This window comes from Pelodiscus sinensis, chromosome 1 (assembly GCF_052426305.1).
Source record: "Pelodiscus sinensis isolate ZL-2025 chromosome 1, ASM5242630v1, whole genome shotgun sequence".
Classification (NCBI taxonomy): Eukaryota; Metazoa; Chordata; order Testudines; family Trionychidae; genus Pelodiscus; species Pelodiscus sinensis.
Window position 1 is genome coordinate 218322204 of NC_143052.1, and position 23722 is coordinate 218345925.

Below are 23722 nucleotides of genomic sequence, written 5' to 3' on the forward strand. Positions count from 1 at the left end.
GAGCTTTCGTGGGGCAGACCCACTTCTTCAGATCATATCATCATAAGATCATCTTATGATGATATGATCTGAAGAAGTGGGTCTGCCCCACGAAAGCTCATCACCTAATGACCTATTTTTTTAGTCTTTAAAGTGCTACATGGCTGCTTTTTTGTTTTAGCATACCAATAAATATGCAGGTCCCAATATAAAGATTTTAATGGCTCCATACAAAAACGTCTTGTCTGCCTAAGAGTGCCAGTAGATGGAACCTTATGGCTACGTCTACACTGCAGGCTTTTTGCGCAAGAACTGTTTTGCGCAAGCGTTCTCGTGCAAAAGGTCTTCCACAAGAGGCGTCCATACTACCATGTGCTTTTGCACAAGAGATGTGCTTTTGCACAAGTGCGTCCATGGCAGCGTGGATGCTCTCTTGCGCAAGAAAGCTCTGATGGCCATTTTAGCATCTGCCTTCTTGTGGAAGAGCTCTTGAGCAAAAGGGCTTATTCCTCATGGGGAGAGGAATAACTCTTCCGGAAGAAGCCCTGTTTTCCGACGCCGTACTATAAATTTACTTGTGCAAGAATGCGCATGCAGTGTAAATGCTCTGCAAGTTTTTGTGCAAGAACAACTGTTCTTGTGCAAAAAGCCTGCAGTGTAGACGTAGTCAAACAGTTTCGCTGGGGAAAAATCTCTGTGAATGCTCACATGTAGAATAAGTGTTTGGGCTGTAATCTTTAATAGAATTTCCTTTACACGTCCTGCCAACTTTTCCTTTACACATGTCTTGCCGACTTGCCAACTCAAAAAAATAATTCCTTTTCCTAGGTGGCAAAATCTTTGTAGCTCTGCTGACCATGTGCAAGCTGGAGAGGAGAAAACTGAAATTTGTTTGCATTTTAATGAGCAACAAGGAATCTGACATGCTGGTTCTGTGGATGATGGACAGTACCACCTGGCACATGTTTTTTAAGTTGTACTTATGTGAAGCAAGGGTGACATCCAATGGCTAGTCATAGATTTGTTTTTATAGCCACTGTAAGCCACAGTGTGCTCTCGTTACCATTTATCCTTGCAAAGTGGTGACATTAATGCATAGAATTATTACAGATTTAGCAAGTAATGCAATGAGTGGGAGTGTTAATAGATGTTTAAATATATATTTTATTTGATGGTCTGGATTTGTTAGAATACAACCAATCTTTTTGAAAAGCTTTTAACCATATCTACATGTATTCTATAACTAAGAGCCTGAGAACAGAGATGGATTTAAAATGAAGCTCCAATATTTGGGGATTACAGTGAGTCTCTAATGCATTCACTTGTGAGTAGTATTTGAAAATATTTTGATAGCAGTTTTGGCATAATAAATTAACTACCAAATGTTATATCAGAGCTAAGGCCAAATTCATTCCTGAATGAAATTGGGCTCAGTGTAGGGAGTAAAGGGTGAGGGGCGAAGGTGACTTTACCTCACCATTCTCTCTCCCTTATGCTGGGGCTATTCTCAAGAGATAGTTTAATGTGTAATGCAGGTTGAAGCAGTCACAGCAGTCCCTAACTGGCATCCCTCTGCCTTTATGAAGCCTTTCCAGCTGCTTTGCCTTGGCACAGACATCATACATTGTCTATCAGTGGTATTATGGGCTCCAAATAGCTAGGCATTCTCTATAAAATAGCATTTTAATACACCTTGATGTAAAGGACAAAGTTATTTTTTAAATCCTCAAAACTCAGCTGTAGTAGGGATGTCATTGTGTAGTAGACTACATGATTCTTGGACCTCCCCATGGACAGTGGCTGCTGCCACCCTTTGCTGCTGCCTCTGTATCAGAGATAGCAGCCTGTGGCGGCAGGCAACCGATCTGTGCGGGGAGCTGGTTTTTGAACAGATAGAGAGGCAGCAGCACAGGGTGTCAGGGGGCTCCCCGGGAGTGAGACCAGAAGCGCACTGGCTGCCACTCCTGCCCCTAGGCCTGCTAAAAATTCATGAGGTTACACAACTATTCAATTACACGGTATCTAACATCCATAATCAGTAGTAGGATGAGCTCCACTCCTGCCTTTTTGCACAACAGAAACCAGCTCGGACTCTACTGGTAGCATATTGCCCCTACTACTTATCTGAGGGTATGTCTACACTACAAAGTTAGTTCGAACGAATGGATGTTAGTTCGAACTAACTTTCATAGGCGCTACACTAGCGCTCCGTTAGTTCGAATTTAATTCGAACTAACGGAGCACTTAGTTCGAACTAGGAAAACCTCATTTTACGAGAATTAAGCCTAGTTCAAACTAGCTAGTTCGAATTAAGGGGTGTGTAGCCCCTTAATTCGAACTAGTGGGAGGCTAGCCCTCCCCAGCTTTCCCTGGTGGCCACTCTGGCCAACACCAGGGAAACTCGTCTGCCCCCCTCCCGGCCCCGGACCCGTTAAAGGGGCACGGGCTGGCTACGGTGCCCGTGCCAGGTGCAAGCCTGCCAGCACCCAGCCAGCAGACGCTGCACCTGGCACGGATCGAGCCACCCACCCGATGCCCCCCAGCCCTCCTCCTCTTCCCGGGACCAGGCTGGCAGCTCCCAGGAGCTTGCCCGGGACCTCAAGAGGCGGGCACCCGCCTGGGCTAGTGCAGACATCGTGGACCTCGTCCACGATCTCCGCACTAGGCACAGGAAAGTGGCCGTCTAGGGCAGGAGAGCTGCCAGCCTGGCCACCCAGGAGCAGGTGTGCAAGAGAATCAAGGGGGTCCAGTGAGACCCCCGACCCTGAGCCCTGAGCTTACAATGGCCGTCCTGGGTCAGACCAAAGGTCCATCTAGCCCAGTAGCCTGTCTGCCGACAGCGGCCAACCCTAGGGACCCTGGAGGGGATGGACCGAAGAGAGTGACCAAGCCATTTGTCTCGTGCCATCCCTCTCCAGCCTTCCACAAACCTTGGGCAGGGACACCACTCCTACCCCCTGGCTAATACCACTCCATGGACGCAGCCTCCATGACTTGATCCCACTTCCCTTTAAACTCTGTTCTAGTTGTAGCCTTCACAGCCTCCTGCAGCAAGGAGTTCCACAGGTTGACTCTTTGCTTTGTGAAGAACAACTTTCTGTTACTAGTTTGAAGCCTGCTACCCATTCCTTTCCTTTGGTGTCCTCTAGTCCTTCTTTATGGGAACTAATGAAGAACTTTTCTGTATGCACCCTCTCCACCCCACTCATGCTTTTATAGACCTCTATCATATCCCCCCTCCGTCTCCTCTTTTCTAAGCTGAAAAGTCCCAGTCTCTTTAGCCTCTCTTCATATGGGACCTGTTCCCAACCCCTGATCATTTTAGTTGCCCTCCCGTCTCCCAGCCTCTCTCTTCCCCTCTCCCACCTCCTTTTCCTAGTCTCCCCCAGTTTTGTTCAATAAAGACAGGTTCCATTTTGGAAGACACGTTATCTTTATTTTGTACATCAAGAAGAGGGGCTACGGAAGGGTAAGTGGAAGGAGGTGAGGGAGGAATGGGGCAGGAGCCCCCGATGGGGAGGACTGGGCTGGCTTTGTGGGCTTCTGGGGGTGGAAGCTCTCCTGCAGCCCCCCAATTGCCCCCTCTCGCCAGATGGCAGCCTGCGGCAAGTGCAGCCGGGCTGATGGCCGAGTGGTGTGATGTGCCCAGTGTGGGTAGTCCGGGCAATCCAATCCAGGACTGCTTTGCAAGCGGGGCACCCCTGAGAACTGTCTGTCCGGGGTGGGGGTCGGGACCCTTTAAGCACAGCCTTCGGCTAGCCTGAGACAGCATCTCCATGCTCTGAGTTCTTCTCTGATGCCCTGCCGGCACTGCTTCCGGCCATCCTTAAGCCCGGTTCAGGGTCCACTTAATGTGGACATGCTAGTTCGAATTAGCAAAATGCTAATTCAAACTAGTTTTTTAGTCTGGATCCGTTAGCTCGAATTAGCTTAGTTCGGAATTAACTAATTCGAACTAAGTTAGTTCGAATTAACGTTGTAGTGTAGACATACCCTGAGTTTCCTTCACCAACACTTTCACATTCCCATGCAATACTATTATTTACACCGTCCTTTATGCTTTCAGCCCTCTCCTCAGGACCTGACAGAAGCAGAGGTCTCCCTTCCCCGAAGCCTCTCTGAGGCTGGGTTCAGCTAGCCATCTTCCTTTATCCCCTTGGCACTTCCTTCTTGTCTCTCTCTATCTGGCTGATGGGCTAACTGGCTTGTTAGCTCACCTAGCTTTCTCCAGGGGAACTAATTATGACACAGTTACAAACATTTCAGAGTTACAGACAACCTCTATTCCTGAGCTGTTCATAACTTTGGTGTTCTGCTATGATAAAGTGATGTATAACGTTGAGCATAGATTTGTCAAGAATGAATTGTGTCAAACCAACCCGATAGCTTTCTTTGATAAAGTAACAAGCCTTGTGGATGAGGGGAAGAGGTAGAAATGGTATGTTTGTCTTTTGATACTGTCTCACATGACCTTCTCATTAACAAACTAGGGAAATACAATGTAGATGGGTTTCTGTAAGAAGGGTGCATAGCAGGTTGGAAAACTATTCCATGAGAGTAGCTATCAATGGTTCACAGTGATGCTGGAAGGGAATAATGAGTGGGATCCCACAGGGATCAGTTCTGGGTCCAGTTCCGTTCAGTATCTTCATCAATGGCATAGAGAATATACTTACGAAGTTTGAGGAAAATATTAAACAGGAAGCGGTTGCAAATGATTTGGAGGATAGGGAGAAAATTCAAAATGATCTGGACAAATTGGAGAAATCTTCTGAAGTAATATTATTTACTTACAATTTATTATTTAATGTAATGGATGTTCTAATTATCTATAGAAACAGGCAGTCCCCGGGTTACGTACAAGATAGGGACTGTAGGTTTGTTCTTAAGTTGAATCTGTATGTAAGTCGGAACTGGCATCCAGATTCAGCCACTGCTGAAACTGACCAGCGGCTGACTACAAGAAGCCGGAGGCAGAGTTGCTCTGCCCTGGGCTTCCTGGAATCAGCCGCTGATCAGTTTCAACAGGCTGAATCTGTATGCCAGTTCTTATATATAGATTCAACTTAAGAACCTCAGGCGTCCCCAAGTCAGCTGCTGCTGAAACTGATCAGCGGCTGATTCCAGGAAGCCTGGGGCAGAGCAACTCTGCCTTGGGCTTCCTGTAGTCAGCGCTGGTCAGTTTCAGCAGCGACTGACTTGGGGATGCCTGGGGCAGAGCAGCTGGGGTGCTGCTGGGTTGCTCCAGTAGCGCCACTCCTCGGCGCTACTGGACCAACCCAGCAGCACCCAGCTGCTCTGCCCCAGGCGTCCTGATTCAGCCGCTGCTGAAACTGACCAGCAGCGGCTGAATCAGGACGCCTGGGGCAGAGCAGCTGGGGTGCTGCCAGGTTGGTACAGTAACGCCCAGAGCGGTGCTGCGGGACCAACCGGCAGCGCCCCAGCTGCTGTAGCACAGGCGTCTGGAGAAAAGCCTCGTTTGCTGGGGTGGGCGCACTAGCTGCGCCCCCCCCCAAGCAGACCAGGGACATGCGGGCGGCGGACCAAGACGCACCGTGGTCCCGCCGCCCGGGTCCTCCGCGGCTTTGTTCCGCGTCTCCCTGGTCTGCTGGTCTCCAGCAGACCAGCAGACCAGGGAGACACAGAGCAAAGCCGCGGAGCACGGGGGCAGCGGGACAACCCAGATGCACCGTGGCTGTCCCACTGCCCGCGTGCTCCGCAGCTTTGCTCCCCGTCTCCCTGGTCTGCTGGAGACCAGCAGACCAGGGAGACGGGGAGCAAAGCCTCGGAGGACACCGGCAGCGGGACAGCCGCAGCGCATCTGGGCTGTCCCGCTGCCCGCGTGCTCCGCGGCTTTGCTCAGCGTCTCCCTAGTCTGCTGGGGGGAGGGCTCCCCCCCAGCAGACCAGGGAGACGTGGAGCAGCTTTTCTCGCCCCGGAGGACGCGGGCAGCGGGAACGGCGGCGCATCTGGGCATCCCGCCACTCCCGTCCTCGGAGGTGAGAAAAACTCCGTTCGTAACTGCGGATCCGACATAAGTCGGATCCGCGTAACTCGGGGACTGCCTGTAGTTCTAATAATTTTTTTAATCCGACTGAGCTCTTAGTCTCAGTGATGTATATAAAGAATAAGTTCCAGAGGTTATTTTTTTCCTTCTAGCAGACTTAAATGTATCAACTTTTAGAGTGATTCATAGCCTTCCTTCTCTAAACTTTTGTGTGTTGCGTTCAGGGCTTAAATTGGGTGTATAGTGCCTTGCATGGGTTCCCCCCTCTCCTTGCATGAATTCCACCTGCAATGTTAACTATTGCTGCCAATTTAACAGACTATTTCTGTAACAATCTAGCATGGGTTTGTGTACATAGAAATTCATAATTTCTCTTCACTTTATTGTACTTGGCATGAACATAATGTGATCCTCTTAAAAAGGGTCTAAGTAGTAGCACTTTGGGGAGTTTTTATTTTGTACAGGCCATCAAGAAACTGGAAGTATGTTTACATTGCAAAGGAAAAGCTGTGGCAGTTATGCTTATGCCTTAAATCAGGGTAGTTCTATGGGGCTAAAAATAGCAGTGTAGCTGTTTAGGTTGGGGCTAGCACCAGGGCAATGAAAAAGTTGAGGAGAGAGAGAGTGGAAGTTTTTGAAGTTTGGATCTTTGATTTAGCTTTGATTAAAAAAAAGTTTTAGCTTTGATTTTTTAAAAAAACCCAACAAAACAAAAAGAAAACAAAAAACAAACTCCGTCCCTCCCCACCCCCATTTTAGCAAAATAAAGTTCAACTGGAGAAAAAATAGCTTGAAATCTCAGGCTTTTGTAGGCTAATGTCATACCGTCACCACTAGATGGCAGCAAATAGCATTCATTATTACACTGATAATAAACTAAGGCCAGTTCTATAAGGCGGAAGGTCTGCTTAAGATACATAATTCCAGCTACATAAATAATGTAGCTGGAGTAGACGTACCTTAAGCTGAACTTCGGCACTGTTCCTACAGCGAGAGGTTGATGGGAGAAATGCTCCCATCAACTTCTCTTACTCCTCATGACCAGTGGTGCCGATGCAGGGACCCTCAGTATTTGATTTAGCTGGTCTTTCCTAGATCTGCTAAATTGAATGCCAGAAGATTGACTTCTGCAGTGTTGGTCATCTTCCTTTCCAAGTGCTAACTAATGGTTTTTATCAGCCTCTTGTAACTATTTAGTCTTTGAGATGCTAGTAGACTAATTGTTTTTTAAGTTTTTCCTGTTACAGACTCACTCAGCTACCCCTCTGAAGCTTATCTACTCACGGTCTTTTTTTCTTCCTCCCCTTCAATTTTTTTTCCTTCTCCTCCTCCCCTCCCTCCTTCCCTTACTTATTCTTGGATCTGGACTTACAACACTCCGGTCATCTGAAGAAGTAGGTTGTGCCCACGAAAGCTCATGATACCATCTACATGTTTTGTTTAGTCTTTAAAGTGCAACTAGACTATTTTTTAAGTTTTTTCTGCAGCATCTTCCCACAAGTCTAGACTTGGCCTAAGTGTGCATCTGACTTCCATCTTCTTGTTCACTTTAACTCCAGTGATTCTTCTATCTGACATTGAGAATTTTCTCAACACCATAAAGTGTTTTTTTTACCCCCCATTTCATAGCTTAGAGAAACGTGATATGCAGATGAGTCAAGTGATTTAGCTGAGTAATGACAGAGCTAGGACTAAATTCAACTCCTCCTCTTGAGCACCTTTCTCCAGACCATATTGGCACATCAAGAATTTCTGAATGTTTCATACTTTATGACTAGTTTTAAAATACCTAGCTCAAATGCTTAATTTCTCTCTTCCTCTGTCTCTTTGGGTACGTCTACACTACAGCACTAATTCGAACTAAGCTAATTCGAACTAGCGCATCTAGAACTAAAAACTAGTTCGAATTAGCGTTTTGCTAATTCGAACTAGCGCGTCCACACTGATTGGACGCAGGGGGGCATTTAAGGGCAGCTGAAACCGGTTCTGGCAGGGCATCAGGTCAGTAGTTGCTTTGTGTGGCTGCTGTCTGAGGCTATCTGAGGCTCGAGCTTAAAGGGACCCCCCCTGGACAGCCGGTTCTCAGCTTTTCCTGCTTGCTTGCCAACCTCGCCGAGGGACAGCAAAGCGTTGGTCTCTGTGCCCGTCTGTGTCGGTGCTTCCCTTCGGGGGGGCCGCCGCAGGTGGCAACATGGAGCCAGAGCTCGCCCTGCACCTTCTGGTGCACGTTCTGGACTTGCTGCTGCAAGCCTGCCAGCAATGGCTCGAGGCTGCCTGGCACCACCTGGTGCACGTCAGCCCCCTGCCTCTCCGCCTGGCCGCCCTGGGGGCCGTGGAGGAGCCGCGGCGGCGCCCCGGCACCGGCGTGCCCCGCCGCGTCTGGCGTCTGGACACCAGCACCGACTGGTGGGACCGCATTGTCCTGGAGCGCTGGGAGGACCGACAGTGGACCCAGAACTTCAGGATGAGGAGGGACACCTTCCTGGAGCTCTGCGAGTGGCTCGCCCCTGCCCTGCGCAGAAGGGACACTCGCATGAGACCCGCCATCCCCCTCCAGAAGCGGGTGGCCATCGCCCTCTGGAAGCTCTCCACGCCGGACAGCTACCGATCCGTCGGGAACCAGTTCGGCGTGGGGAGATCCACCGTCGGAGTGGTGCTCATGCAGGTATGGTGCTCGTCGGCCACCGAGCCGGGGGGGAGGGGGGCTGCGAGGAGGGGAGGGGATGGGCCGCCCCAGGGACAAAGGGGGGGCGGGAGGAGGCGAAAGCCCCCCGCACCGGAGGGGTCGGGCTGTCCCGGCCGTACTACACGCCGCCAGGGGGGTTGCTTCCGGGAGTGGGGCGCGGGGCACTGCCAGGGCACGCACGCTCCCAGCCACCCGGGCGCCCCACTGATTGGCGCTTTGCTGTGTCTCTCTCCGCAGGTGGTCAAGGCCATCAACCGGGTGCTGCTCCGCAGGGTGGTCCGCCTCGCCGACCCGGACGCCGTCATCCGGGGATTCGGCGCCCTCGGCTTCCCCAACTGCGGGGGGGCCATCGACGGGATGCACATCCCCATCCGTGCCCCGGAACACCAGGCGTCCCGGTACGTCAACCGCAAGGGGTACTTCTCCATCCTCCTGCAGGCCGTGTGTGACCACCGGGGACAGTTCACGGACATTAATGTGGGCTGGTCCGGCAAAGCATACGATGCCCGGGTGTACCGCAACTCCTCCGTGTGCCAGCGGCTGCAGGCCGGGACCTTCTTCCCCAACCGCCACATCAGGGTCGGGGACGTGGACATGCCCGTGTGCCTGGTGGGGGATGCCGCCTACCCACTGCAGCCCTGGCTCATGAAGCCCTACACGGGGCACCTCAATCCCTCCCGCCAGGCCTTCAATGCCAGGCTGACCAGGGCCCGCATCGTGGTGGAGGGGGCCTTCGGTCGACTGAAAGCCCGCTTTCGATGCCTCCTCACCCGTCTGGACCTGGCCGAGCACAACATCCCTCCCGTGGTGGCAGCATGTTGTGTGCTCCACAATTTGTGTGAGCGGAAGGGGGAGGCTTTTCTGCCAGCCTGGATGGCTGAGGCTGACCGCATGGCTGGACACTACGGTCAGCCCCGCACCGCCGCCATCCGGGAAGCCCAGCGGGGGGCCGTCCGGATCCGGGAAGCTCTGCGGGAGAGCTTCCTGGTGGAGGAGGAGGACTGACCTCTCCCTGCATGCTCCACTGGGGCCTTCTTCCACCCTACCCCCCTTCCCCTTTCCCCTCCCTACCTACTGTCAAATAAAGACACCTGTTTTTGAAACAAAAATGTCTGTTTATTTCACAGAACTGGGTGGTGGAAGGGAGGAATGAGGGTGGGAGAGGGGAGGGGGAAACCTGGGACGAGGGAGCTGGAAGGGGAGGGAAGGGAGGAAGGGAAAGGAAAGCTCAGGGGTGGGAGTCCGGCTGCCTCTCCCGTCTCGCCACACTGCGGGTCCGGGGGCGTCGGTGGGAAATGGTTGTAGGGGGGGGCAGGAGGGACAGGGGGTGTGGAGGAAGCAGGAGCAGGAGGAGCAGGGGGAGCAGGAGGAGCAGGGGGTGCAGGGGGAGGAGGAAATGGGAAGCGGTTGAGCAGGCTCTGGAGGTGGCCTCGCAGGGCATGGCCCTGCTCCTCCAGGGCCTCCAGACTCCTCCGGCGCAGCCTCAGGTCCTCCTGGACCCAGTGGTCCTGGGTGCGGAGCTGGTGGTCCATGAGCCGGAGGTGCCGCCGCTGATACTCCTCCTCGTTCCTGGCTCTCCTGCTTGCCCGGGCACGGGCAGCTGCTGCAGGCGGTGTGGTGCGCCCTGCAGGCCCAGGTGCTGCAGCTGTGGTGCAACAAGACCAGCGATCAATTACCCCAGGGGCCCAGGTGTGTGAAACCCAGCTCCCCTCTGCAAGGCCAGGGCCCCTGCAGGATCCCCAGCTGCTGCTCCGTGGTGGGCAAGGCCCAGGCGCACGGTCCCAGGGCTCCCTCTCGCCCCAGCCCCCCGTACACATAAGGGGAACACGATGGTACTCACAGGTGAACGCCTCCCCGGCCTCAGATGACGCAGGCGAGCGGCTCTGTGGGGTGCCTCGGTGGTCCCGGGTCCCGGGCAGGCTGGCGGCAGGCTCCTGGCTCTCAGAGCCCTCCTCCTCCTCCGTCTCCAGGAGCGAGCCCTCTGCCCCGGGGTCAATCACGTCCCGGGGAGCAGGGACGGCATGAGCCCCCAGGAGGCGGTCCAGGGCATGGAAGTGGGGGCAGGCCTCTGGGTCGGCTCCTGGCTGGCAGGCCCGGGTGTAGGACTGCCACAGGTCTTTGACCTTTGCAGCGGACCTGCTCCCGGCTGCGCTGGTGGCCCCTGGCGGCCAGGCTGGCAGCCATGTGGCCGTAGACGGCCGCGTTCCTGTGGCTAGTGCGGAGATCGTGGACATTGGAGGCTTCCCCCCAAACCTTGATGAGGTCCACGATCTCCGCACTTGACCAAGCGGGCACCTGCCTTTTGCGCCCCCGGGCAGGCTCCTGGGAGCCGCCAGGCTGGTCCTGGGGAGCAGTGGAGGGCTGGGAGCTCTCGGGTGGCTGGCTCATCCTGTGGCAGGTGCAGGGTCTGCTGGCACGGGTGCTTGCAGCCTTGCAACTGGCACAAACTGTGTAGCCAGCCCGTGGCCCTTTAAGGGCTCCGGGGCCAGGAGGGGGGCAATAGAGTTTACCTGGTGTTGGCCAGAGTGGCCACCAGGGAAACCTGGGAAGCCTTAGCCTCCCACTAGTTCGAATTAAGGGGCTACACACCCCTTAATTAGAACTAGCTAGTTCGAACTAGGCTTAATCCTCGTAAAATGAGGATTACCTAGTTCGAACTAAGCGCTCCGTTAGTTCGAATTAAGTTCGAACTAACGGAGCGCTAGTGTAGCGCCTAGGAAAGTTAGTTCGAACTAATGTCCGTTAGTTCGAACTAACTTTGTAGTGTAGACATACCCTTTCTGTCTAGAACACACATATGCATAATAGAGAGAGAAAGGAAAAACAAACCAAATTTTATAAATATACACATGTTCGCAAGCACATGTGGATGTGGGTATAGGTTAAAATTAGTTTGTCTTTTTGTCATATTTACCCATATGTATGTGTGTGTCTGTGTCTGTGTGTGTGTGAAAGAGAGAGAGAGAGAAAGAGAGAGAGAAAGAGAGAATACATGCCATAGATAAGTAATATATAATAATTGTGGGTGTGATAGAGAAGCAGAACAAAGCTAAGAGATTTTATATAGATATGGAGTATGAAGGAAAAATGTCTGAGAAATTTACTCTGGGCAAAATTTTGAGTCCTTGCATCAGGGGTGGGCAATAATTTTTTTTAGAGGGACACTCCAAAAATTGGTAAGTGATCGCAGACTGCATTTTTCTGTGATATTAATGGAGGCAGTGCGAGGTCTGGGATGGAGGCTGAGTGAAGGAGAATGTTGTGACCTGGAGCAGAGAGGAGGGGTGCCAGGTGCAAACTCTGGCCAGAAGACACTTACCATAGGCAGCTCATAGGTGGCAGCCCAGCAGAACCCTCAGACAGGCTCCCTGGCTGCCATGGTCCTACACACTTCTCACAGTGGCTGGCTGCTGGGGCCAGCATGTATGTCTCTGCACAGTGTGCCCCTTGAAGGGAGGTGTTGAGGGGCACATCCCTCCTTGGGCGGGGTCTCACAGTTAAAATTCCCAGTGAACCACCTATCAGGGTCTATGTGGCCCAATGGCTGGCGTCTGCGTATCCGACGCCCCTCTCTGTCAGCATCAATATGGCCCTGCATCCGAGTCCAGGTAAGGCTTCAGGAACTACCTCTGCTTAGGAGCACTGCAAGGCGGGGGTAGAGGGACTCAGGCACTCCCACTCCACCGGGTCCTAGCCTAGGGCCCTATGGGCAGTGGCTCAGTCCACTGCTCGCTCAGCCAGAGGTTTCTCCCCTCAACATGATAAGCATTCAGGGGTTTCAATGCCCTACCCTGGGCCACTTCCTACCACCCCGAATCTCTCCACTGCCATACCTCCCCCGTCTCTGGGGCTATGGCTGTTGCAGTGGCTGCGGTGGTTGCTGCTGGGGTTGTAGCAGCTGCTGCGGCGGTTCAGGCGGTGTGGCCTGCAGCGGCTCTTCTGGTTCCGGAGCTGGCTCAGCAGGTCCTTCCACTTCAGTGGTCAGCCCTGAGTGAGCGGGCTCAGGGCCTTTTATAGTCCTACTTGCCAGTGAGAATGCCCGGCAAGGCCGTGGGGGAGGGGTGCTCTAAGCCAGCTGGGCCCAGCCCACAGACTGATCTACAGAAGGACCCTGTTGCAGGAGGGAACAGCAGGTCTCGGCGTGCTGCACGTGCCTGCAAGCACTGCTCCTGAAGCTCCAGTTGGCTGGTTTCCAGCCAATGGGAGTGGCAAGGATTGTGCTGGGGGTGGAGGCAGTGCGCAGAGGCACACACATGTCTAGGAGTGCACTGTGCAGAGACACATATGTTGGCCCCATCAGCTGGCTGTTTTCAGCAACATGTGGGACCATGGCAGACAGAAAGCCTGCCCCTGCTGGTCTGTGGTGGGCCAGATTGGGCTTGCAGGCCATATTTTGCCCACACCTGCCTTACATTAATGAGCAGTTACTCGTGAGTAGTTACACTGAAGTCTTTGGGAAGTGCTTGTCTGAGTAACTGATCATTTCATCACCTGGCTGTTTTTGCTTCTTGGTCCAGCAGTGCAGCTGTATCACCAGTGAGACATGTAACCAGAGGTGAGAATGATGGAGAGCACCCACGAGGATGGCTGAGCAACAGTAGACTGTTGTTCCATTTGTGAGAGTGACGGTGCTGATGAATGGATTAAGACTTTCACCTGAGCTGCTATTTGATTTCCTCAAAACAAGCAAAAAAGGGTACGTTTTTGTTGGCTTGCTTGGAGCAGGAAAATCTGTTCTAGTCATCATCATAAAAACGTTATTTATTTGCTAAGCTTGGCTTAGTTGCTGGATGCTTAACATCTGACCTGCACTAGTGGTGACCAGCATGTAGCACTTGTAACTCAAACCTAAGTGTTCATTCATGAGATCTCCAGGTGAAAGTACAGGATTCTGTTCGCTGCTGTAGGGGCAGCAATTATGTCTTATTCCAAATGTTATCTTTCTGCACCAGTACCAGTTTTTCAGAGTTTAACAAAGGATTTTATAAGTATTGCTGCCATTAATGAGTGTATCAGCAATGCAGTGCTATTCATCCTGTTATCCTGGTGAGTGGATTGAAAGTCAGATAGCAATAGTAAATCCCAAATCAAAGAATCCATGTCTCTTACATTAAGCTAATTAAGGCTTGAGTGTAATCCATCACCCTCTGAAATTGTTTGATCTGTGAATACAGTTGTGTTTAAATCAAGCAGCTAGTAGTGGAGAAACTGGAATATGTATGCACATGTGGGAGAACTTTTACTGAGGTAACGGCGACCTGCTTTTTCTCAAAGGGGTAAGGTAGGGAAGAAACCATATACTATATTAGCTATATTTATACTTCTAAGAATCAGATCGTGTTTGTATTTCCTTAACAAATCAGATTTGCTCCTCTTACAAAGTAGGAGGCAAATTTGACCCTAAAGATACCTCAATGAAAACACACAATGGATGATGACTTTGGCCTAAAAACACTAACCTCTAATTGACTCCTCTTCCACAGGGATTTTAGCTATTACTGTTTTGCTGGTACAGTAGCTGAACTGGAAAAGCATATACAAAGCATTCACCCTGTAATAGTCTTCAAGCACAGATCCCAGGCTCCAGCCATCCTTAGCCTTTGCTTGGACTAGCTCCTTTTTTAAAAACAACTTTTTCTGCACATAGTTCCATCAGCTGGGCAGTGCTCATCTGCCCTTTCTTGTCATAATAAAGTTCAGCAAATTTCAGTGCTCATAAGTTTCAGAGGGGTAGCCGTGTTAGTCTGCTTCAGCAAAAATGAGGAGTCCAGTGGCACTTTAAAGACAAATTTATTTGGGCATAGGCTTTCGTGGGGAGCCCACTTCATCAGATGCATGACATTTTCATCATCTGGACCCATGGGAAGGAGGCCCTTGAAGAATTCCACTGGGATTTCAACAATTTCCACCCCACCATTAATCTTAGTCTGGACCAGTCCACACAAGAGAGATCCACTTCCTGGACACTACAGTGAAAACAAGTCATGATCACATAAACACCACCCTGTACGGGCAGGGCTGGCTATAGGTTTTTTGCTGCCCTAAGCAAAACATTTTTGGCCGCCCCTCCCCTTCCCCCCACGCCCTTGGCCTGCTGCTGCAGGACAGGCACTGAGGAGGAAAGCGCCCCTTTCACCTTGCGGCTCTTTGACTCCCACCACGCCCTCCGGCCAAACCCAGCCTACATCCTGTCTCCCCTCCATACACATCCCTGTCCACACACATCCCTCCCCCTCCCACCAACGCACTAACCTAACCCAGTTTCCACCTTCTCTCCCCTCCCAGGCAAACCCGACCCCTCAGTGACCAGACCCAGTCTACCCCCGTTCTCTCCCCCACTTAATCTGCCCTCTCTTCTCTCCCAGCCAAACCCAATCCCCCCGCTCCTGACTGGACCCAGTCCGCTCCCCTCTTCCACCTCCCCCCACTCACCGAACTCCGTCTCCTTTCCCTCTCCCCGCCAAATCCTCGTGTCCCTTCCCCACAGCATGCGCGGAAATGTCGGTGCGCCCTGGGGGAGGGGTGAAAGTGGCACGGGTCCCCCCTTTATCTGCAGCTGTAAACACCTTTCCCCAGTGTGAAGCGGAGCCCTGCGGGCTCCCCTCCCCTGCAAGCGGAGAGAGAGGAGCTGCCAGGCCAGCGGCGAGGGACTCTGCGAGGGACTCTGCGGCCAGCGGCTCCCAGGGTGCTGCAGAAGTGCTGAGGGGCCGGTGCGGTAGCACAGCTGGCTGGCTGCCCTGGGCAAACACCTGGGAGCAGGAAAGAGGCAGAGTGCTGGGTGGGGCGCTGGCTGCGCGCCAGGGTCCAAGCTCTGCGCGGAGCAGAAGGAGGGTCTCCTGAGGTCTCCTGGCACTGATTAGACAAGAGGCTGGAGGGAAGGGGATCGGTGGGGGTGTGTGTGTGTGAAATCAACAACAAGCGGCGCGACGGCAGTCCGAGCGGGGACGGTGGCAGGTGGCTCAGACCATGGAGTACAGCTGCCTGCCCCTGCCTGCTGCTGAGCTCACTGGCATTCACCATCAGGGGGGTAGGTGCGGGGCATACCCGCTCCTCCCGCGGGCTCAGCTCACAAGCGGCGGGGCTCAGCGTTTGCCCGCCTCCCAGCCACGCTGCCTGCCACAGCACCCCCTAGAACACCGGCGGCGGCTAGCAGAGTGCACTGCGCCTGCCTACATGCCAGCCCCGGCCCAGTCGCCAGGGGCGGATATAGGGCAGGGCGAACGGGGTGGCTGCCCCGGGCCCCGAGCTTCAAAAAGCCCCACGCATGCGCCGTGGCAAAGGGGGACCCCGCAAAATTATGCTGCCCGGGGCCCCGCAAAACGGTCATCTGCCCCTGCCGGTCGCCTCTACCCGCCAGCTGCTGCTCCATAGATGCTCGGCTGCTTCTTGCCCAGGCTGGGCTGCGCGTGTGCGGAGCACGGCGGCAGCGCCCCCATGCTGGCTTGTGGCCCCCCACCCGCTGCCTCCCCTGCCTGCTGCCGGGACCCTGCTGCTCAGGGCGGCAGCAGCCACATCAGGTGCCCATGAATGTCAGTCTTCGCCTAGCACAGCCGCTGGGGGGGAGGCTGCAGGGGGCAGGGGTGGTTGGGCTCCAGCATCCTGCCACATGGCCCTGCTCCTCTCTCCCTCTTCCCTCCCCGCCTTTGTCTCTGTGCTTCCCGGTGCCTTCCCTGCCGCACTCCCCTCTGCCGGCTCCGCCACCTCACCCATTGCCTGGAGCAGCCACAGGCAGGCCCGTGTTGGGCGGTAAGGCTGGCCAGAATGCCGCCCTGCAAATGTGCCGTCCCAAGCACGTGAGCCGGCCCTGTGTACGAGAAACCTACTGACTACTTTACTTACCTACTTGCCTCCAGCTTTCATTCAGAACACATCACACAATCCACTGTTGATAGCCAAGCCCTAAGATACCACCATACTTGCTTCAGTCCCTCAGACAAACACCTACAGGATCTCTATCAAGAGTTCTTAAAACTACAATACCCACCTGGGGAAGCTGAGGAACAGATTGACAGACTCAGAAGTCACCTACGAAAGCACAGATTCAACAACGAAAGCAACAGAATGCCAATGGTATTATTTACTGACCCCGGGTAAAACCTCTCAGCACAACATCAAGGATTTACAACCGATACTCGATGATACCTCATTCTCTGTCTTTGGATTCAAGCCAGTCCTTGCCTACAGACAGCCCACCAACTACACACATACCACAGAAACAGTAAACCCAAGAACCCCTGCAACAAACCCTGTTGCCAACTCTGTCCACATATCTACCCTAGTGACACCATCGTAGGATCTAATCATATCAGCCATAACCATCAGGGGCGCATTCACCTGCACTTCTAATCATGTGATATATGTCATCATTTGCCAGCAGTGCCCCTCTGCCATGTACATTGATCAAACTGGACTGTCTCTATGCAAAATCAGACACAAATTAGATATCAAGAATGGTAAGATTCAGAAACCAATAGGAAACCCTCCTTGGACACTAACTAACAGACTTGAAAGTTGCTGTATTTAAGCAAAAAACTTCAAAAACAGGCTGCAAAGTGAAACTGCTGAGCTGGAACTCATATGCAAACTTGACACTATCAGACTGGGTCTGAACAGAGATTGGGAGTGACTAGCTCACTACAAAAAGTAATTTCTCACTTTCTCATCAACTGTTGAAAGTCGGCCACATCCACCCTGATTGAATTGGAGTCATTAGTACGGTCCTTTGCATAGTAATGTAACACTTCCATCTTTATAAGTATGTATACATCCCTCTCAAGTTGTGGTTTCCACTTCATAGAATCATAGAATCATAGGACTGGAAGGGACCTTGAGAGGTCATCGAGTCCAGCCCCCCGCCCTCAAGGCAGGACCAAGCTCCACCTACACCATCCCTGACAGATGTCTATCTAACCTGTTCTTAAATATCTCCAGAGAGGGAGATTCCACCACCTCCCTTGGCAATTTATTCCAATATTTGACCACCCTGATAGATAGGAATTTTTTCCTAATGTCCAATCTAAACCTCCCTTGCTGCACTTTAAGCCCATTACTCCTTGTCCTGTCCTCAGAAACCAAGAGGAACAAATTTTCTCCTTCCTCCTTGTGACACCCTTTTAGATATTTGAGAACCGCTATCATGTCCCCCCTTAATCTTCTTTTTTCCAAACTAAACAAGCCCAGTTCATGAAGCCTGGCTTCATAGGTCATGTTCTCTAGACCTTTAATCATTCTTGTCGCTCTTCTTTGTACCCTTTCCAATTTCTCCACATCTTTCTTGAAATGTGGCGCCCAGAACTGGACACAGTACTCCAGCTGAGGCCTAACTAGTGCAGAGTAGAGTGGCAGAATGACTTCATGCATCTGACGAAGTGGGTTCCAGCCCATGAGAGCTGTTGTTATTGGAGGCAGAAATGCTCAGGATATATAAACTTCTGGTTTTATAGATCTGCATTATGTACACCTTAACCTCACTAAACTGATGCTTCATTAAATAGACTGCCTGATGCATAGTCTATATATATATTTTAGAGTGTGTATGTTTATCTGTGTGTTGGTCTGCGAGTCCATTTGTTCAAGATCTCTTCCTAAATAGTAACAGCAAAGGCCACCAAATTTGGTATGAAGCTCCTTCTTTTCCTATCTTAAAGCAAGATCAGTGTTTGGTTGTGCCAGGACAACTGGAAGCCGTGGGAAAGGAACTATTTCCCATAACATGCAAAGGGAGGGGCTGTTGTTCAGAGGGACGCTATATTAGAGTAGCCACTAGGGGCAGCAAGCCTGCAGGGGAGAGTTATCTTGCAGTGTGTCCACTGGGGGCAGCAGTACCACCAAGACAGTGGCCAACAGGGCTGAGGCTCCACCATCTTGCCTGCGAGTTCACTGAGTAAGTACCCTCCTGCCCCAAAACCTTTTCCCCCTCCTGTCTTGGCTTCAGGGCCAGGGAGGGTTGAATGAAAGGCTCCTGGTGGCTGGGGGGCTAGGAAGGAGAGAACAGGCCCCTGGCAGGCTGGGGGCTACCTTGTAGGGTTGCCAGGTGTCCAGTATTCACCCAGACAGTCCAGTATTTTCTCCTCCTGTCCGGTAAAAAAAATCAGAAAATACCGGACACCTAGGACACTCAGACACCCCTACAGACACTCAGCGCCTGGCCTCCCCCACCTCCTCCGAGCTCCCTCCGGCCCCCAAAACCCCCAGCCCCAGACCCCATGCTTACCTGGTTCTGCAAGGCTGCTGGCACAAAATGACTGCTGGCAAAAAGACCAAGGGGAAGCAATGATTCCCCTGGGTCTTAGTGCTCAACCGCTCCCCTGTTCCTATCCCTGCACTCATTCTTAAAGGGGACATGCTGTTTTAATATTGCTTTATTTTGATTTTTTTTTTGCTCAACAACTTTGGTCTCCCCCCCCCCCCTTTTTTTTCTTCAACAGAATTTTTTCCTGGTGGTTTTTTTTTGGGGGGGGGGGGGGGTGTTCGGTATTTTTGTTTCAACAATCTGGCAACCCTAGCTATCTGGGGAGGGAGACAACAGGCCCCTGGTGGGTTGGGGAGTCTTGGGCAAGGAGACAACAGGCTCCTTCCACCCCACCTCACCAAAGCACTACCCTGAAGGACCAGGGCAACAGCAAGTAAGTTTCTAGTAGACTAATTAGTTCTATAGCTGAGTCAGGAAAAATTAGTCCCGCTTGTGAAAATGTTCTGAGTTGCATAGCCTCTTTAGCTCATGAAGATCCACCAGTCTTTTCTACTGTGTTTATGTAATTCTATCTCTTGGAGAGTAGTCAGTGAAAACCAAGTGCCTGTTTTCAAAAGCCTAATGGCTAGCGGTAACAATGTGCTTATACGGTTATGTGAAACAGGCCAAAAAAAAAAAAAAAAAAAGCTGAATACTTAGTTGCTTAATTTCCAGATTCCCAGTGGCATTATAAAGGCACATGTTTGGGTTTCACTTATTGTCTAAGTACTACCAGCATACTCTCATGGAGTTGATTCTGTGGATATTTGCTTGTATTTTTAAGCCATTAAAATTTAGGAAACAGTAAGGATAGATATAAAAGTGATTTGCTGTTTCTTTTTCACAAAGAACTTCAATGTAATCTGTTAGGGTATGTCTACACTACAAAGTTAATTCGAACTAACAGACGTTAGTTCGAATTAACTTTGATAGGCGCTACATTAGCGCTCCGCTAGTTCGAACTTAATTCAAACTAGCGGAGCACTTAATTCGAACTAGGTAAGCCTCATTCTACGAGGACTAACGCCTAGTTCGAATTAGCTAGTTCGAATTAAGGGCTGTGTAGCCACAAAATTTGAACTAGTGGGAGGCTAACCCTTCCCAGCTTGCCCTGGTGGCCACTCTGGCCAACACCAGGAAAACTTGTCTGCCCCCCTCCCAGCCCCAGAGCCCTTAAAAGGCCATGGGCTGGCTATACAGTTTGTGCCAGTTGCAAGGCTGCCAGCACCCAGCACCTGCCACAAGATGAGCCAGCCACCCGATGCCACCCAGCCCTCCCCCTCTTCCCGGGACGAGCCTGGCGGCTCCCAGGAGCCTGCCCGGGGCCGCAAGAGGCGGGCGCCCGCTTGGTCTAGTGCGGAGATCGTGGACCTCATCGAGGTTTGGGGGGAAGCCTCCAATGTCCACAATCTCCGCACTAGCCACAGGAATGCGGCTGTCTACAGCCGCATGGCTGCCAACCTGGCCGCCAGAGGCCACCAGCGGACCCGGGAGCAGGTCCACTGCAAAATAAAGGACCTGCGGCAGTCCTACTCCCGGGCCTGCCTGCCAGGGGCCGACCTGGAGGCCTGCCCCCACTTTCAGGCCCTGGACCACATCCTGGGGGCTCACGCCGTCCATGCCCCCCGGGTGGTCATCGACCCCGGGGCAGAGGGACCGGTCCTGGACACCGAGGAGGAGGAGCTGGAGGACGCCGCGAGCCAGGAACCTGCCAGGAGCCTGTCCAGGACCCAGGACCCCCGAGGAACCCCACAGACAACATCTCCTGTGTCGTCTAAGGCCAGGGAGGCCTCCACCTGTGAGTACCATCATGCTCCCCTTATGTGTACGAGGGGGTGGGGAGAGAGGGAGCCCAGGGACCATGCGCCTGGGCCTTGCCCACCATGGAGCAGCAGCTGGGTGTCATGCAGGGGCCTTGGCCTTGCAGAGGGGGGCTGGGTTTCACCCACCTTGTCCCCAGGGAGAACTGACTGCTGCTCTTCTTTCACCACACCAGGGACTGCAGGGCGCCTGGGACTGCAGGGCGCACCACCCCGCCTGCAACAGCCACCCACGCCCGGGCCAGCCAGCATGCCAGAAACCAGGAGGACTACCAGCGGCGGCACCTCCGGTTCATGGAGCAGCTGCTCTGCAACCAGGAGCACTGGGTCCGGGAGGACCTTTGGCTGCGCCAGCAGAGTTTGGATGCACTGGAGGAGCAGGGCCGTGGCCTCAGAGGCCACCTCCAGACCCTGGTGGACCAGTTCCTGCCTCCTCCTGCTCCGGCTCCTGCGGCTGCCCCAGCTCTTGCTCCTCCTCCCACCCCTGCTGCCCCTGCTCCCTCTCCCGCCTCCTCCGCACCCCCCGTCCCTCCTGCCCCACCCTCCACACCCGCTTCCCCCTGAGGTCCCTGCACCCGCAGTGTTGCGAGACGGGAGAGCCAGCTGGACCCCCAAGCCTGAGCTTTGCCTTCCCTTCCTCCCCTTGCACCTCCTTCCAGCTCCCTCCTCCCAGGTTTCCCCCTCCCCCTTCCCACCCTCACTCCTCCCTCCCCCACCCCAGTTATGTAAAATAAAGAGGGGGTTTTTTTTTGCCAAAACAGGTGTCTTTATTTGACATTAGGAAGGGGGGTTAGGGAGGAGAAAGGGGAAGGGGGGGAGGGTGGAAGAAGGCCCCAGTGGGGCATGCAGGGAGAGTTCAGTCCTCCTTCTCCACTTGGAAGCTCTCCCACAGGGCTTCCCGGATCCGGACGGCCCCCCGCTGGGCTTCCCGGATGGCGGCAGTGCGGGGCTGAGCATACTGGCCAGCCATGAGGTCAGCCTCAGCCATCCAGGCTGGCAGGAAAGCCTCCCCCTTCCTCTTGCACAAATTGTACAGCACAGAACATGCTGCCACCACGGGAGGGATGTTGTGCTCGGCGAGGTCGAGGCGGGTGAGGAGGCACCTAAATCGAGCTTTCAGTCGCCCGAAGTCCCCCTCAATGATGATGCGGGCCCTGGTCAGCCTTGCATTGAAGGCCTGGCGGGAGGGGTTGAGGTGCCCCGTGTAGGGCTTCATCAGCCAGGGCTGTAGGGGGTAGGCCACATCCCCCACCAGGCAGACGGGCATGTCCATGTCCCCGACCCTGATGTGGCGGTCGGGGAAGAAGATCCCGGCGTGCAGCCTCTGGCACATGGAGGAGTTCCGGTACACCCTGGTGTCGTGTGCCTTGCCGGACCAGCCCACATTAATGTCTGTGAACTGTCCCCGGTGGTCACACACGGCCTGCAGGAGGACGGAGAAGTACCCCTTGCGGTTCACGTACTGGGAGGCCTGGTGTTCCGGGGCACGGATGGGGATGTGCGTCCTGTCGATGGCCCCCCCGCAGTTGGGGAAGCCGAGGGCACCGAACCCCCGAATGACGGCGTCCGGGTCGGCGAGGCGGACCACCCTGCGGAGCAGCACCCGGTTGATGGCCTTGACCACCTGCAGAGAGACACAGCAAAGCGCCAATCAGTGGGGCGCCCGGGTGGCTGGGAGTGCTCGTGCCCTGGCAGTGCCCTGCGCTCCACTCCCGGGAGCAACCCCCCCGGGCGGCATGTAGTATGGCCGGGAGAGACTGGCCCCTCTGGTGCGGGGCACTTTTGCCTCCTCCCCCCCGATTCCCCATTTTCCCTGGGGAGGCCCATCCCCTCCTTGCAGCTCCCCTCGCCCCCGGCCCAGTGGCCGGCGAGTGCCGTACCTGCATGAGCACCGCTCCGACAGTGGATCTCCCCTCGCCAAACTAGTTCCCAACGGATCAGTAGCTGTTCGGTGTGGAGAGCTTCCAGAGGGTGATGGCCATACGCTTCTGGAGGGGGATGGTGGGCCTCATGCGAGTGTCCCTTCTGCACAGAGCAGGGACGAGCCACTCGCAGAGCTCCAGGAAGGTGTCCCTCCTCATCCTGAAGTTCTGGGTCCACTGTTGGTCTCCCCAGCGCTCCAGGACGATGCGGTCCCACCAGTCGCTGCTGGTGTCCAGACGTCAGATGCGGCGGGGCACGCTGGCGCCCGGGCGCCACCGCAGCTGCTCCATGGCCCCCAGGGTGGCCAGGCGGAGAGGCAGGGGGCTGACGTGCACCAGGTGGAACCAGGCAGCCTCCAGCCATTGCTGGCAGGCTTGCAGCAGCAAGTCCATAAACTGCACCAGAAAGTGCAGGGCGAGCTCTGGCTCCATGTTGCCACCTGCGGCGGTGGCCCCGAAGGGAAGCACCGACACAGATGGGCGCAGAGAAAAACGCTTTGCTGTCCCTTGGCGAGGTAGGCAAGCAAGCGGAAAAACTGAGAACCGGCTGTCCAGGGGGGTCCCTTTAAGCACGAGCCTCAGATAACCTCAGACAGCAGCCACACAAAGCAACTACTGACCTGATGCCCTGCCCTAAGTTAGTTCGAATTAGCGCTGTAGTGTAGACGTACCCAGAGACAGTTAACTATGACTGACCATCTGTATGTTATTTATGATTACTGTATAGGGCAATTTCGATAATATTGTAATGAGCACCGTATGTATATATTAGATCATATGTTATCATTTCACAGCGTTTGATATCATATTTAATTTTTATATAAAAATGGCTCCATACCATTGTTCTCTCAAAGATTTCCCATCCTTGAGCGAAGTGAGTTTTGTCTTGTGCATCAATATTGACATCATGTCCGCTTGTTCGGATGTGTGCCACCATGGCACCCACCTGTTACTAACAAAATTACATTTTTATACCACACACAGCCAGCTGGTACCTATATAGGCCTACCTAACTGTGTATGTACCACACACAGGGTACGTCTACACTACAGCGCTAATTCGAACTAACTTAGTTCA